A 15,041-nucleotide genomic window follows, 5' to 3' on the forward strand; every position below is an offset into this window, starting at 1 on the left:
TGATCCCTTTAGCCACAAGGGCCACATCTAACTCCCTCTTAAATATAGCCAATGAACTGGCCTCAACTGCCTTCTGTGGCAGAGAATTCCACAGATTCATCATAGAAACATTTTAATTTAAGAGGGTTCATTTAAGACTGTAAAAGGAACTCTCCCCCCAATTGGTCCCTTGAACTTGTATTGTCATTCAATAAGATCACAACTGATTCAACTTGTCCCAGTGTGCTCCCGTTTTTCCCACCATCTCTCCACCTGCTGTGACCATCCACTCCCCACCCATTCAGTAATTTGGAATGAAGGAGATTTGGAAGCCTTGAATTGTTTTTTCTTTATTTTTATTTTTATTTGTTTTGTGCCGACTGACTGCCTACCCGGAGTAATTACTCAAAGCACGTGCCTGCGAGTTGCTTTTGCGTCTCACATATGGGGGGGGGGGGGGGGGGGGGGGGGGTGGGGGGGGGGGGGGGGGGGGGGGACATAAACTCCAGCGAGAAATAAAGGAGTTAAATTCCCTCGAGAGAGTAGAAGGGTTTGCAGTTTATAAAGAAGAATTCTAGGTAGGAAGAGCAGAAGTTTGACAGTACCGTGATGTCGCTGCACCAGTCCTGGTTGGTATAGAAGCATATTCCACCGCCTCTTGATTTCCTCGCTGGCTCCACTTCAGAATCCGCTCTGTGAAGTTGGAAGCGAGCCAGTTGCAGCGTGCTGTCCGGGATCGACTCACACAGCCAGGTCACAGGGCAGCGGCTCGAGAGAAGTCCTTTTTTTGGCCGATGCAGGAGTTGCAGTTCGTCCACTTTGTTATTGAGAGTTCGTACGTTTGCCAGGATTATGCTCAGGAACGGTGAGTGTGATCCTCGTCGCCGGAGTCGGGCGAGTGCCCCAGTGTGCTTCCCACGGGTCCTCCTCCGTCTCAAGACCTTGAACGCAGCCACAGCCCCGCCAACGAGTATGTCCAAATAATCCAGCGAGTGAGAGAAATCCGGAATGATGTTTGGAGGTACCATATGTCCGATGTTTATGAGTACCTCTCTCGTGAAAGTAATCTTTGTAGGGTTTTCACAGACGACACAAACGAACAAACACATACAAAACAGCAAGGAGCAGTACACCGTGGCCGCCATCGTCGGCGCCAGCAGAAGCAGCCACACTGCACGCAGCTACAGGAGAGGGAGCTTCCCCCACCAACACAAAATGGCCCCAAATTGGTGACTCGGTATACTCTCAGTGTACTGCTGCTGTACACCTGTACTGTAACTGAGATGCTGATCTAACATGTATCTAAGTGCATATGTGCAGTGATTTGAGGGTATGAGATGTGAATTGGCCAAGATTGACTGGCAATCTATGTTATTAAGTCTCTGTTCTTGACCGCTTTTGGCCATCTGTGCTGCGATTTCCGAGAGAACGCCGCCACCTACAGCCGTCATTTTTGGCCACCTTGCTCAGAGCCCGCCTCCGCCGCATGTGTGCCGAGGATTTTTCCCGTCGATGAAAAATGAGAGAGATATTAATGTTTTTACACAATTCCCCATCTCTCTGCTGCCCCTGCTGGAGGGAGGGGGAGGGACTATAAAACCAGGAAGTGATGTGCCTCAATCAGTCTCTGCAAGTGGTGTGCCTCAATCACTCTGCAACATGGAGGGCACTCTGAGCTCTGAATGACACTGAACAAATGTCTTCACACCTGTGAGTAAGTACCCTTAATGCGGTTTGAAAATAAAATATGGTTAGTTTGAAATAAAAAAGCACTGCCTGCAAATGGTTGTTTGGGGGGTTTGGGTTCCTCTCTCTCCCCATCTCTCTCTCTCTCTCTCCCTCTCTATCCCTCTCTCTTCCCCCCCCGTCTCTTTCCCTTTCTCTCTCTCCCCTCCTCTCTCCCCAACCCCCACCCTCCTCTACCTCCCCCCCTCCTCTCCTCTCCTCCCCCCCTCCTCTCCTCTCCCTCTCTCTCTTCCCCCTCTCTCCTCCCCCCCCCCCTATCCCTCCCCTAAACCCCCCCCTCCCACACCACTACCCCCTTCCCACCACCCTCCCTCCCCCTCCCCACCTCTCCCCCTGCCCTCACCTCACCCCCCTCTCAGCACACCCTCTCTAGGGATAGTATCAAAACAAAAGATGAAGCGTACAAATTTGCCAGAAAAAGCAGCCTACCAGAGGACTGGGAGAAATTCAGTCCAGCAGAGAAGGGCAAAGGGTTTAATTAGGAAAGTGAAAATAGATTTTGAAAGAAAATTGGCAGGGAACATAAAAACTGACTGAAAATGTTTTTATAGATATGTGAAGAGAAAGAGATTAGTTAAAACAAATGTAGGTCCCTTGCAGTCAGAAACAGGTGAATTGATCATGGGGAACAAGGACATGGCAGATCAATTGAATAACTACTTTGGTTCTGTCTTCACTAAAGAAGACAAATAATCTGCCGGAAATAGCAGGGGACCGTGGGTCAAATGAGATGGAGGAACTGTGTGAAATCCAGGTTAGCCGGAAAGTGATGTTAGGTAAATTGAATGGATTAAAGGCCGATAAATCGCCAGGGCCAGATAGGCTGTATCCCAGAGTACTTAAGGAAGTAGCCCCAGAAATAGTGGATGCATTAGTGATAATTTTTCAAAACTCTTTAGATTCTGGAGGTTCCTGAGGATTAGAGGGAAGCTAATGTAACCCCACTTTTTAAAAAGCGAGGGAGAGAAAACGGGGAATTACAGACCCGTTAGGCAGCATCTCTAGCAAAAAGAGTAGCCTTTTTCCCCCACAGTAGGGGAATCGAGGACCAGAGGACATAGGTTCAAGGTGAAGGGGAAAAGATTTAATTGGCATCCGAGGTGTAACTTTTTCACATTTAGTGTGATGCGTGTATGGAACAAGCTGCCAGAGGAGGCAGTTGAGGATGGGACTATCTCATCATTTAAGAGACAGTTAGACAGGTACATGGATAGGACAGGTTTGGAGGGATATGGACCAAGCGCAGACAAGTGGGACTAGTGTAGCTGGGACAATGTTGGCCAGTGTGGGCCAGTTGGGCTGAAGGGCTGTTGAGAGTAGGCATGCAGGTGCAGCAGGCAGTGAAGAAAGCGAATGAGAAAAACATTTTTCACACAGAGAGTGGTGAATCTGTGGAACTCTCTGCCACAGAGGGTAGTTGAGGCCAGTTCATTGGCTATATTTAAGAGGGAGTTGGATGTGGCCCTTGTGGCTAAAGGGATCAGGGGGTATGGAGAGAAGGCAGGTACAGGATACTGAGTTGGATGATCAGCCATGTTCTTATTGAATGGCGGTGCAGGCTCGAAGGACCGAATGGCCTACTCCTGCATCCATTTTCTATGTTTCTATGTTATTGTATTGAACTGTGTACAATAATGAATTTCACTGTACTCGGTAAACGAGACAAAGAAAGTACTGTACCATACCACATATGCATCGAGATACAGTGAAAAGCTTTTGTTGGGTGCTGTCCAGCCAGCAGAAAGACAATGCATGATTACAATCGAGTCATCCACAGTGTACAGATACATGATAATGGGAATAACGTGAATAATATTTAATGCAAGGTCGGGGGGAGTTCCCCCCACCACGGGTACCATGTAATCCCGTGCTACCTGCTCCATGGTCAGATAGTCGGCGACTAAATTGTCTCCCCCACCTGGTTTGCCAGGTGAGGAGGGGGCTGTGGACCCCCTGCAGGACCAAAAACAAGACGTGTCAAAGGGCGGATGAGCTCCAAGCGAGCCAATGGCCATCCACACTTCAGTAGAAGTTGCGATCACTGTCATACACAGCATTGTAAGGAATGATGATAAAGCACACACACCAAAATCCTATACTTCCAGCGGTGGAAGTCCGCAGGAACTGGAGGACAGAGATGTGTGATGCATCCTTCACCGTTCCCGATGGAAACCAGCGCCACTGCGTCGCTAATGTTTTCAACGATGATGAATGAATGAATCACTTTACATAAGCACTTAGATACATCTCAGATAAGCTTCTCAGACACAGTACAAGTGTACAGTAGCAGTACACTGAGACAGCATGGTAACAGTTTGACCCCATTTACAAGTCCCAGTTGAAGAGCCAAGTTACACAAGAGCCATGGTCTTACAATGCCAAAGTAGACTTCAAGACAAACATGTGTAGGAAATGAACTGCAGAAGCTGGTTTAAACTGAAGATAGACACAAAAAGTTGGAGTAACTCAACGGGTCAGGCAGCATCTCTAGCAAAAAGAGTAGCCTTTTTCCCCAGAGTAGGGGAATCAAGGACCAGAGGACATAGGTTCAAGGTGAAGGGGGAAAGATTTAATTGGCATCCGAGGTGTAACTTTTTCACACTTAGGGTGATGCGTGTATGGAACAAGCTGCCAGAGGAGGTAGTTGAGGGTGGGACTATCTCATCACAAAACCAAACACCTCCCTTCCCCCAACTGCCCTCACCACCTGTCTTCAAGCTATCAGCAACTGGATGTCACTCAACCTTCTAAAAACGCAATGGAAATAAAACAGAAATCATGTTAATTGGCTCAAAGTCCACACTCTCCAAAACCCACCCGTTCACCATTTCAGTTGATGGCTCACCCATACCCACCTCCTCCCATGTCAAAAGTCTCGGCGTCATTCTGGACAGTACACTTTCCTTTGGCCCCCACATCAGCAATATCACACGCTCTGCATACTTTCATCTCCGCAACATCTCCAGACTCCGCCCCTCCCTCTCCAAAGACAATACAAAAGTCCTCATCCACGCTCTGGTCACATCCCGCATCGATTACTGCAACGCCTTCCTCACTTGCACCTCCAATAAACTTCTTCATCGCCTCCAATGCATTCAGAACTCTGCAGCCCGGATCATCACCCGCACCAGATCATCGGACCACATCACACCCATCCTCACTCAGCTCCACTGGCTCCCTGTGCACCACCGGATTAACTACAAGATTTTACTGCTGACCTTCAAAGCCCTACACCACCTTGCTCCCCAATACCTCTCTGACCTGCTGCTACCATACACTCCTTCCCGGTCACTTCCTTCCTCCTCAGCTGCAATTTTAACTGTCCCCACATTTAGACTCAGCACCATGAGTGCCAGAGCCTTCAGCTGCTCTGCCCCACGTCTCTGGAACACTCTCCCACCTCCCATCCGTCACCTGGACACTATCGATCAAATCAAATCACAACTCAAAACACACCTGTTTAGATTAGCATACCCGACATAACTTCCACCATGTTCACCCTGATTTTAATGACTTAAAATGTTTTGTGTATTTTTTTTGTTTTTTTGTTTTTTGTTTTTAATCAACTTGATTTTAATATTGATAAATGTATTGTGATTTTATGTCCTGTAAGGTGTCCTTGGGTGTCCAGAAAGGCGCCAGCAAATAAAATGCATTATTATTATTATTATTATTATTTAAGGGACTATTAGACAGGTACATGGATAGGACAGGTTTGGAGGGATATGGACCAAGCGTAGACAAGTGGGACTAGTGTAGCTGGGACAATGTTGGCCAGTGTGGGCAAGTTGGGCTGAAGGCCTGTTTCCACGCTGTATCACTCTATGACTCTGTCCACCGCCATTCAATCATGGCTGATCGACCCCATTCTCCTGTCTTCTCCCCATAACCCCTGACACCCGCACTAATCAAGAACCTGTCAATCTCCACCTTATTGCCTATTGGCCAGTCCTTTCTTCCCAGACCCGCTGAGTTACTCCAGCACTCTGTGAAACGTCACCTATCCATGTTCTCCACAAATGCTGCCTGACCCGCTGAGTTACTCCAGCACTCTGTGAAACGTCACCTATCCATGTTCTCCACAGATGATGCCTGACCCGCTGAGTTACTCCAGCACTCTGTGAAACGTCACCTATCCATGTTCTCCACAGATGCTGCCTGACCCGCTGAGTTACTCCAGCACTCTGTGAAACGTCACCTATCCATGTTCTCCACAGATGCTGCCTGCACCGCTGAGTTACTCCAGCATTGTGTTAAACGACACCTATCCATGTTCTCCAGAGATACTGCCTGACCCACTGAGTTACTCCAGCACTCTGTGTCTATATCCTGAAAGGTAACCTCTTGCAGAGATTGCCAGTACACTAGTGGAACGGTTAAGCTACAAAGCCATCATTCCAGAAACAAGAGTTCAGTCCACATAATAACTGAAGAATTTAAATTGAAGGCATTATATTTAATAATGGGAATATATTTAAAACATCTCTTACTGGGACTAACGACCGTGAAACTGGTATTTTGTAAAGGACATCACAGTCCTTAAAGTCCTTGAGGGAAGGAATCAGCCATCCCATTCTTTAGGTTTTAAACTTTAGACTTAAGAGATACAGCGTGGAAACAGGCCCTTCAGCCCAGCGAGTCTCTGCCAACCACCGATCACCCAGTATATAACACCACCCTACACAATGAGGACAATGCACTATTATTTCCGAAGCAAATTATCCTACTATCCCACAAGTGGATAGTGGGAGGAAACCAGAGCACCCGGAGAAAACCCACGCAGGTCACAGGGAGAACGTACCTACTCCATACAGACAGCACCCGTAGTCAGGATGGAACCCGAGCCTCTGGTGCTGTGAGGCAGCAACTCTACCGTTGCGCCACCGTGCCACCCTCATTTCGGCATTGGTTGAACAAGGAACAAACATTTCTGTTCCCTCAAAAACCTCAGACAACAGGGACCTGCTCTTTTATATCAAAGAAAGTTATATAGGGTAGATAGTCAGAACCTTTTCCTAGTGTGGAGAAATCAAAGGGTCCTGACCCAAAACGGCACCTATCCATGTTCTCCCGAGATGCTGCCTGACCCGCTTAGTTACTCCAGCACTCTGTGAAACGTCACCTATCCATGTTCTCCACAGATGCTGCCTGACCCGCTGAGTTACTCCAGCACTCTGTGAAACGTCACCTATCCATGTTCTCCACAGATGCTGCCTGACCCGCTGAGTTACTCCAGCACTCTGTGAAACGTCACTGATCCATGTTCTCCACAGATGCTGCCTGACCCGCTGAGTTACTCCAGCACTTTGTCTTTTTTTTTTAATGCTGTTATAGTACCTGCTTTAACCACCTACTCTGGTAGCATCATTGCATATACTCACCACCCTCTGTGTTAAAATGTTGTCCCTCAGATTCATGTAAAAATCTTTCCCCTCTCATCTTACAACTATGGTTCTTCATTCTCCTATCTCGGGTAAAAGTACATTCACCCTGTATTCCCCTCATGATTCTATAAGATCACCCGTCATCCTCCTACGCTCCAAGGAATAAAGTCCTAGCCTACCCAACCTGTCCCTGTAGCTCAGGCCCTTCATTCCTGGCAACATCTACGTAAATGTTCTCTACATCCATTCCAGCTTAATGAAATCTATCCTATAACATGGTGCCCAGAACTGAACACAATATTCTAAATGCGGTCTCACCAACGTCTTACACAACTGCAACATGACCTCCCAATTTCTATACTCAATACTCTGACTGATTGCCAAAAGTGCCAAAAGCCTTTTTGACCACCTTATCTACCTGCGACTCTACCTTTCAAGGAACCATGCACCTGTACTCCTATACCCCTCTGCTCTACAACACTACTGAAAGCCCACCCATTCACTGTGTGGGTCCTGCCCTTGCAATACTTCACATTTCTCTGTAAATGTCTGCTGCTGCTGATTTTCATTATTTAGAAAGTATTTTCTCCCTCGAGTGATCGATCTCCAGAGAAGGTATTGGATTAGCTTATGTTTGAAGCTGTTTGTCAAAGTTCAGCCTGTTTGTGTAATCTATCTCCATCTCGCTGTGATATAATGGCTGCATGCAGTTTGTAATGTCAACCAGTCCTCTTGTCCTGACCATCCTCACTCGTAAACCTTCTGAACTAATCATCCAAGTCACTAAGAAATGCATCGGTTCTTCAATACCCGTCACCAATCCTTGTGGGAAAGTATTACTTGCGGCCTGACAATTTAAGCATCTGCCCTGTTTCTCCCACCGGTTTCCTGCCACTAAACCAATTTGCAAAACAGGTCAATAATTTGCCTTCAATTTCGCCCGACTGCTTAAGCTTCCAGTGCCTTGGACAGGACTGAAGCAAACACTCTGAAGATCTCCATGTAGAATCCACCTATATTCCGCACCCCTGCCAGTGCTTCAAAAACCTTCATCAGGTTTATAGAATCATGCAGTCAGTGTGGAAATAGGCCCATCAACCCATCTTGCCCACACGGGCCAACATGTCCCAGCTCCCCGTGTTTGGCCCATATCCCTCTAATCCTATCCATGTACCTGTCTAACTGTTTCTTAAATGTTTCGATAGCCTCAACTACCTCCTCTGGCTGCTCGTTCCGTACACCCACCACCCTTTGTGTGAAAATGTTACCCCTCAGAGATTCCGATGAAATATTTTCCTCATTACTTTAAACCCATGTCATCTGGTTCTTGAATCACCTACTCTGGCACAAGGGACTTCTAATCCCAAACCAAGCGTTGCATAGTTTAATTTAGTTTAGTTTATTGTCACGTGTGCCGAGGTACAGTGAAAAGCTTTTGTTGTATGCTAACCAGCCAGCGGAAAGACAATACATGATTACAATCGAGCCGTCCACAGTGTACAGATACAGGATCAGGGAATAATGTTTAGTGCAAGGTAAAGCCAGTAAAGTCCGATCAAAGATAGTCTCAGGGTCTCCAAATAGGTAGATAGTAGTTCAGCACTGCTCTCTAGTTGTGGTAGGATGGTTCAGTTGCCAGATAACAGCTGGGAAGAAACTGTCCCTGACTCTGGAGGTGTGTGTTTGTTTTCACACTTCTGTACCTGGGCTGCATCCACAACTCTCTGCTCCTCTCAGGCTCACAAGGCATGAGTTGCCCTTCGGACAGCATATGTGCCAGAGGACATGTGCCGTGCGTTTTGACGAGCCTACTGTACTGCAGCACCTCTGCTCCTCTCTCCTGTTACTTCAAGTCGGAGAAACTCCATTAACTTTTTACAGCAAAATGACTTGTCACACAGAGCTGCCCTCAGGGTTCCTGTGTATCTGTCTGTCTCAGGCATGTAGACATGTTGAGTAACATTAACATCCACTTTCATCGCAAAGTCAAACTTCCAGCGGTACTTTATTTCCTAACAGGATGATGGCCACCAACCCATTTTGTCTCATTTTTTAGTTTTAACACATTTATGCCTATATATAGATGCAGAAGAGGTTTGCCAGAAAGCTGTCTGGATTAGAGGTCATTTGCTCCAAGGAGAGATTGGACAACGTGGATTGTTTTCTCTGGAACGTTGGAGGTTGAAGGGAGACAATTGTAAGAGGCACAGATATGGTAAACGTCAGAACCTTTCTGAAGAAGGGTCCCGGCCCAAACCGTCACCTATCCATGTTCTCCACAGATGCTGCCTGACCCGCTGAGTTACTCCAGCACTCTGTGAAACGTCACCTATCCATGTTCTCCACAGATGCTGCCTGACCCGTTGAGTTACTCCAGCACTCTGTGTCCTTTTGTATATTAATCAGCATCTGCAGTTCTTTGTTTCTACCTTTCCCCCACATGAAATATCAAAGACTAAAGGGCGAGAGGTGAGAGGTGATGTGCAGGGAATGTTATTTTACACAGAGGGTGGTGAATACCTGGAACGAGCTGCCAGGGGTGGTGGTGGAGGCAGATACAATAGTGGTGTTTAAGCGGCGTTCAGATAGGTTTACATTTAGACATTATTGTCACGTGTACCGAAGTGCAGTGAAAAACATTGCTATACATGCTATCCAATTAGATCAGATAATACTGCACATTAATACAATCACATCAAAGTTATTTGAAACAGCAGAACTTTACTTTTCCATTCAATGATCAGAATCCTGTATTTCATCCTAGGGTGAAGGAGAGCCAGCAGATGGATTTATCTGTGTGGGCTCTTAGCAAGGCCTTCAACAAGGTGTCATTTCTCAGCAGGTCCACAGGATTAATGACATGAAATCCATGGTGAGCTGGTAAACTGTGAGGGGCAGAGATGCGTGGATACGCAGGAAATCAGCAGATATGGATTATGAGCTACGAGGATGTCATTAAGCTGGAAATAGAGCGGAGAAGATTTACGAGGATTTAGAAGGGCCTGGCTCCATGCTTTATGCCTCTATCACCTAGATCCTAAATGCTGAAGCCATCATTTTAACTTGCCTACTTGGGCCAGCCAAAGGCCTTCACATTTGGCACCTGTGTATTGATTGGGCACCTCAAGCAATAGTGTGTTCATACTTGTATCTTCATCAGGATGTACAGAGAGCTTTACACTTTGGAGATACAGCATGGAAACAGGCCCTTCAGCCCACGCCAACCAGCGATCCCTGCACACCAACACTATCCTACACACACTAGGGACTATTTACAACTTAACCTACAAATCTGCACGTCTTTGGAGTGTGAGAGGAAACCGGAGCAGCCGGAGAAAACGCACACAGGTCACGGGGAGAACGTACAAACTCCGTGCAGACAGCACCCGTAGTCAGGATGGAACCCAGGTCCCTGGCGCTGTGAGGCAGCAACTCTAGCGCTGCGCCACCGTGCCAGCCCAAAGTGGTAGTGTGAGAACAAGTGTGAACGGGTGATCGATGGTCCGGGTGGACTTGTTGGGCCTGAGGGCCCGTTTCATTGTTGTACCTCTACAACTAAAACTAAATCAGGTTCCAAATGAATGGCAAAGGGAGTCTCAGTAAATCACAGCCTCGTACAAACAGCATCGTGTTCCAGCTCAAACACCAAGTGTTTTATTTAGCATAGAGCCAGATCCACAGTGGTTACAAAATCAATAGTCTTGTCTGTCATGCATCGCGGTAAGTGTTTCGAATCACTATTAGTCTTGTACTTCAGTAAGCAAGAACATCAAGCATTCCCCGCAGAAACTATCATGTCCCAGTTCACTAAATACCATATCTTGATGCGAAGCATAAAATTCACAAGTGACTTCAGTAAAGCAATTATTTTATGAAGTGATGTTACACTTTCACAAACACAATGCCAATGATCAGCCTTAAAATCAATTCAGTTAGGTTTCAACTTATTCTAAAGCACACTCTTTGTCTAATCAAAGGCAAAGTGATTTAGTTTACTTTAGACTTTCGAGATACAGCGGAGAAACAGGTGCTTCAGCCCATTGAGTCCACACTGACCAGCGACCCCACACACTAGGGACAATTGACAATTTTTACCAAAGTCCTTGATTATGTTGCCGTGGCAGTGTGAGGTGTAGATGGAGTCAACGGAAGGGAGGTAGGTTTGTGTGATAGTGATCATGTACAAATCGATGGGTTTAATTTAATTTAGCTACATGGTTCATTAGTTCACAAGTTACAGGAGTAGAATTAGGCCATTCGGCCCATCGAGTCCACTCCGCGATTCAATCATGGCTGATCGCTGCCTCCTAATCCCATTCTCTTGCCTTCTCCCCATAACCCTTGACACCCGTTCTAATCAAGAATTTATCTCTGCCTTAAAGATACCCACTGATTTGGCCTCCACAGCTCTGTGGCAATGAGTGCCACAGATTAACCACCCTCTAACTTCTTCTTGCGCAAGGCGTGCACAGCCTAAAGTTGTAGGACAACTTGTTCTATTTGATCTTATTTGACTGTGCACGCCGGGTTGATTGCATTAGTCAAAACAGGGCAGACCACATGAAGGTTGCAATCTCCCACCCCACCCTCTGACTAAAGAAGTTCCTCCTCACCTCCTATCTAAAAGAGCACCCTTTAATTCTGAGGCTGCGACCTCTGGTCCTAGACTCTCCCACCAGTGGAAACATCCTTTCCACATCCACTCTATCTATGCCTTTCATTATTCTGTAAATTTCAATGAGGTCCTCCCTCAACATTCTAAACTCCAGCGAGTACAGGCCCAGTGCTGTCAAATGCTCATCATATGCCAACCCATTCATTCCTGGGATCATTCTTGTAAACCTCCTCTGGACCCTCTCCAGAGCCAGCATATTATATCCGTCCTCAGATATGGTGCCCAAAGTTGCTCACAGTATTACAAATGCGGCCTGACCAGTGCCCTACAGCCTTAGCATTACATCCCCGTTTTTGTATTCCAGCCCTCTTGATATAAATGCTGGCATTGAATTTGCCTTCCTTACTACTGATTTGACTTGTTAATTAATGGAGTGAGAATCCAGAAATCAGAGGTGCAAAGGGAATTGGGAATCCTGCACCAGCACTCCCAAGTCCCTTTGCACCTCCGATTTATGAATTCTCTCTCCATTTAGAAAAATATAATCTACGCCTTTATTATTATTACCAAAATGCCGACGCCTCAATTTGCTACTGAATTTCATCTTCCACTCTCCTAATCTGTCCAACTTTGAAAAACTTCTGAATACAACTCAGTATGCTGGACTGTGAGACAGTCTCTGGTGTAAAAATACATCTGCAATATTGACAATTGCCAACATTGCTTCTGTTGCATCTTGCTCACAGTGTAGTTATTGTTCAAGAGGATAAATTCTAGTTTTCAACATATGGCTAATGCCTTTGAGAACATCACAGCTGAGATAAAATCATCCAGACTCTGCTACACTGTTAAATCAATTGTTAGATTATGTGGAATATAGACACAAAATGCTGCAATTGGAGTATTGCATGCAGTTTTCAGTTCAGGTTAATTTGGTTTAGTCGAGTTATGTCACACGTACAGAAGTACCATGAATGGTTGGAGAAACAGAGAACCACAGATGCCGGTTGATGTATAAAATCACGAGAGGAGTAGATCGGGTAGATGCACAGTCTCTTACCTAGAGTAGGGGAATCGAGAACCAGAGGACATAGGTTTAAAGTGAAGGGGAAAAGATTTAATAGGAATTTGAGGGATAACTTTTTCACACAAACGGAGGTGGGTGTATGAAACGAGCTGCCAGAGGAGGTAGTTGAGGCTGGGATTATCCCAACATTTAAGAAACGGCTACACAGGTAGATGGCTAGGACAGGTTTGGAGGGATATGGGCCAAATGCAGGCAGGTGGGACTAGTGTAGATGGGACATGTTGGCCGTTGTGGGCAAGTTGGGATGAAGGGACGTTTTCCACTCTATGTCTCTATGATAGATAAGTGCTGGAGTAACTCAGCGGGTCAGGCAGCATCTGTGGAGAACATGGATAGGTAACGTTTCACAGAGTGCTGGAGTAACTCAGCGGGTCAGGCAGCATCTGTGGGGAACATGGATAGGTGACGTTTCACAGAGTGCTGGAGTAACTCAGCGGGTCAGGCAGCATCTGTGGAGAAAAGGAATAGGTGATGTTTGGGGTTCAAACCCTTCTTCAGACAGAACAACAGATGTTGTGGGGGGGGGGGCTAGAGTAGGGAAAGGGCCAGTACCAATCAGGGCAGCTCCAGATGACCTGAGGCAGGGTGAAGCCCACAATTGGACATTGTTGGCTGGGGAAAAAGTGTGAACGATGGGGTTACATTAATTCAAACAGTGGAACAGGTCGGACGACTAGGGAGGGGAGGGAGGGGAGGGGGGGGTTGGCTAGGGTTAATGCAGGAGTTACTTGAAGTTGGATAAAACAACGTTCATACCGCTGGGTTGTAAGGTGCCCAAATGTGAGGTGCTGTTCCTCCAATTTCTGTTTCTGTACAAACTCTCAATGATCCTTCCTGCCTTCTCTTTGATCCCCGACCACCGATAACCCTGATAAAATTGTAACACCCGGAGAAAACCCACGCAGGTCACGGGGAGAACGTACACAGACAGCACCCGTAGTGAGGATGGAACCCGGGTGAGGCAGCAACTCTACCGCTGCACCACCGTGGCACCCACTGTGTGTTGTATTTAAGTGCCTGTGGAGCTGCAGCACATGAGAATGTCGTTGTTCTGGTGTTGGCTCATAAGATATTTAAATTCTCTTATATATTTGTCCGCGTGTGGTTGCTTTTATGATCCTGTAAAGCTGCTGCAAGTAAGAATGTAATTATTCTATTTTGGTCCATATGACAATTAAATCCTCCTGACTCGTGACTATTTGATATTTATCTGTGTGTTATTGTATTTACGGATCTGTTAAGCTGCACCAAGTAATTACATGGAGGGTAGATGAAAATGCTGGAGAAACTCAGCGGGTGAGGCAGCATCAATGGAGCGAAGGAATAGGTGACGTTTCGGGTCGAGACCCTTCTTCCGTCTCTTCCAAGTAATTACATTGTTCTGATGCTGGTACATATGACAATTAAACACTCTCGACTTTAGTTTAGTGATACAGCGCAGAAACAGGTCCTTCAGCCCACCGAGTCAGCACAGAACAGCGATCCCCACACACACACACACACACACACTAGGGACAATTTACAATTTTACCGAAGCCAATTCACCTACAAACCTGTACGTCTTTGGAGTGTGGGAGGAGACCGAAGATCTCAGAAAAAAACCCCACGCAGGTCACGGGGAGAACGTGCAAACTCCGTACAGACAGCACCCGTAGTCACGATTGAACCTGGGTCTCTGGTGCTGTGAGGCAGCAACACTACCACTACGCCACTGTGCCGCCCCTGTGACCATGGTGTAGCTTTACATTCCCGACACCACAATAACACACAGATAAATAATGTCCATTGACTAATGTTGATATTAGTGTTGGGAGGAACTGCAGGTGCTGGTTTACACCGAAGATAGACACAAAATGCAGGAGTAACTCAGCGGGACAGGCAGCATCTCTGGAGAGAAGGAATGGGTGATGTTTCGGGTTGAGACCCTTCTTCAGACTGAGAGTCAGGTGATATTGCACTTACCACTTAGAAGAATTCTTGGGTAATATCTTAGGTTTATAATTATAGCAGACAAGAAAACCAGTATTATTTCTGTCTTCCCACCTTTATGGGACTTCCCATGTTTAATGTTTTATGTGTCATTCCTAACTGTATGTCACTGTATGTCATGTTGTCACTTGCAGGCGGAGCACCAAGGCAAATTTCTTGTATGTGAATACTTGGCCAATAAACGTATTCATTCATTAATTTATTCTGAGGGCTGTTTAGCAAGTGACACATGGGCTTTGAG

Source organism: Leucoraja erinacea, unplaced genomic scaffold, assembly GCF_028641065.1.
Source record: "Leucoraja erinacea ecotype New England unplaced genomic scaffold, Leri_hhj_1 Leri_186S, whole genome shotgun sequence".
Lineage (NCBI taxonomy): Eukaryota > Metazoa > Chordata > Chondrichthyes > Rajiformes > Rajidae > Leucoraja > Leucoraja erinaceus.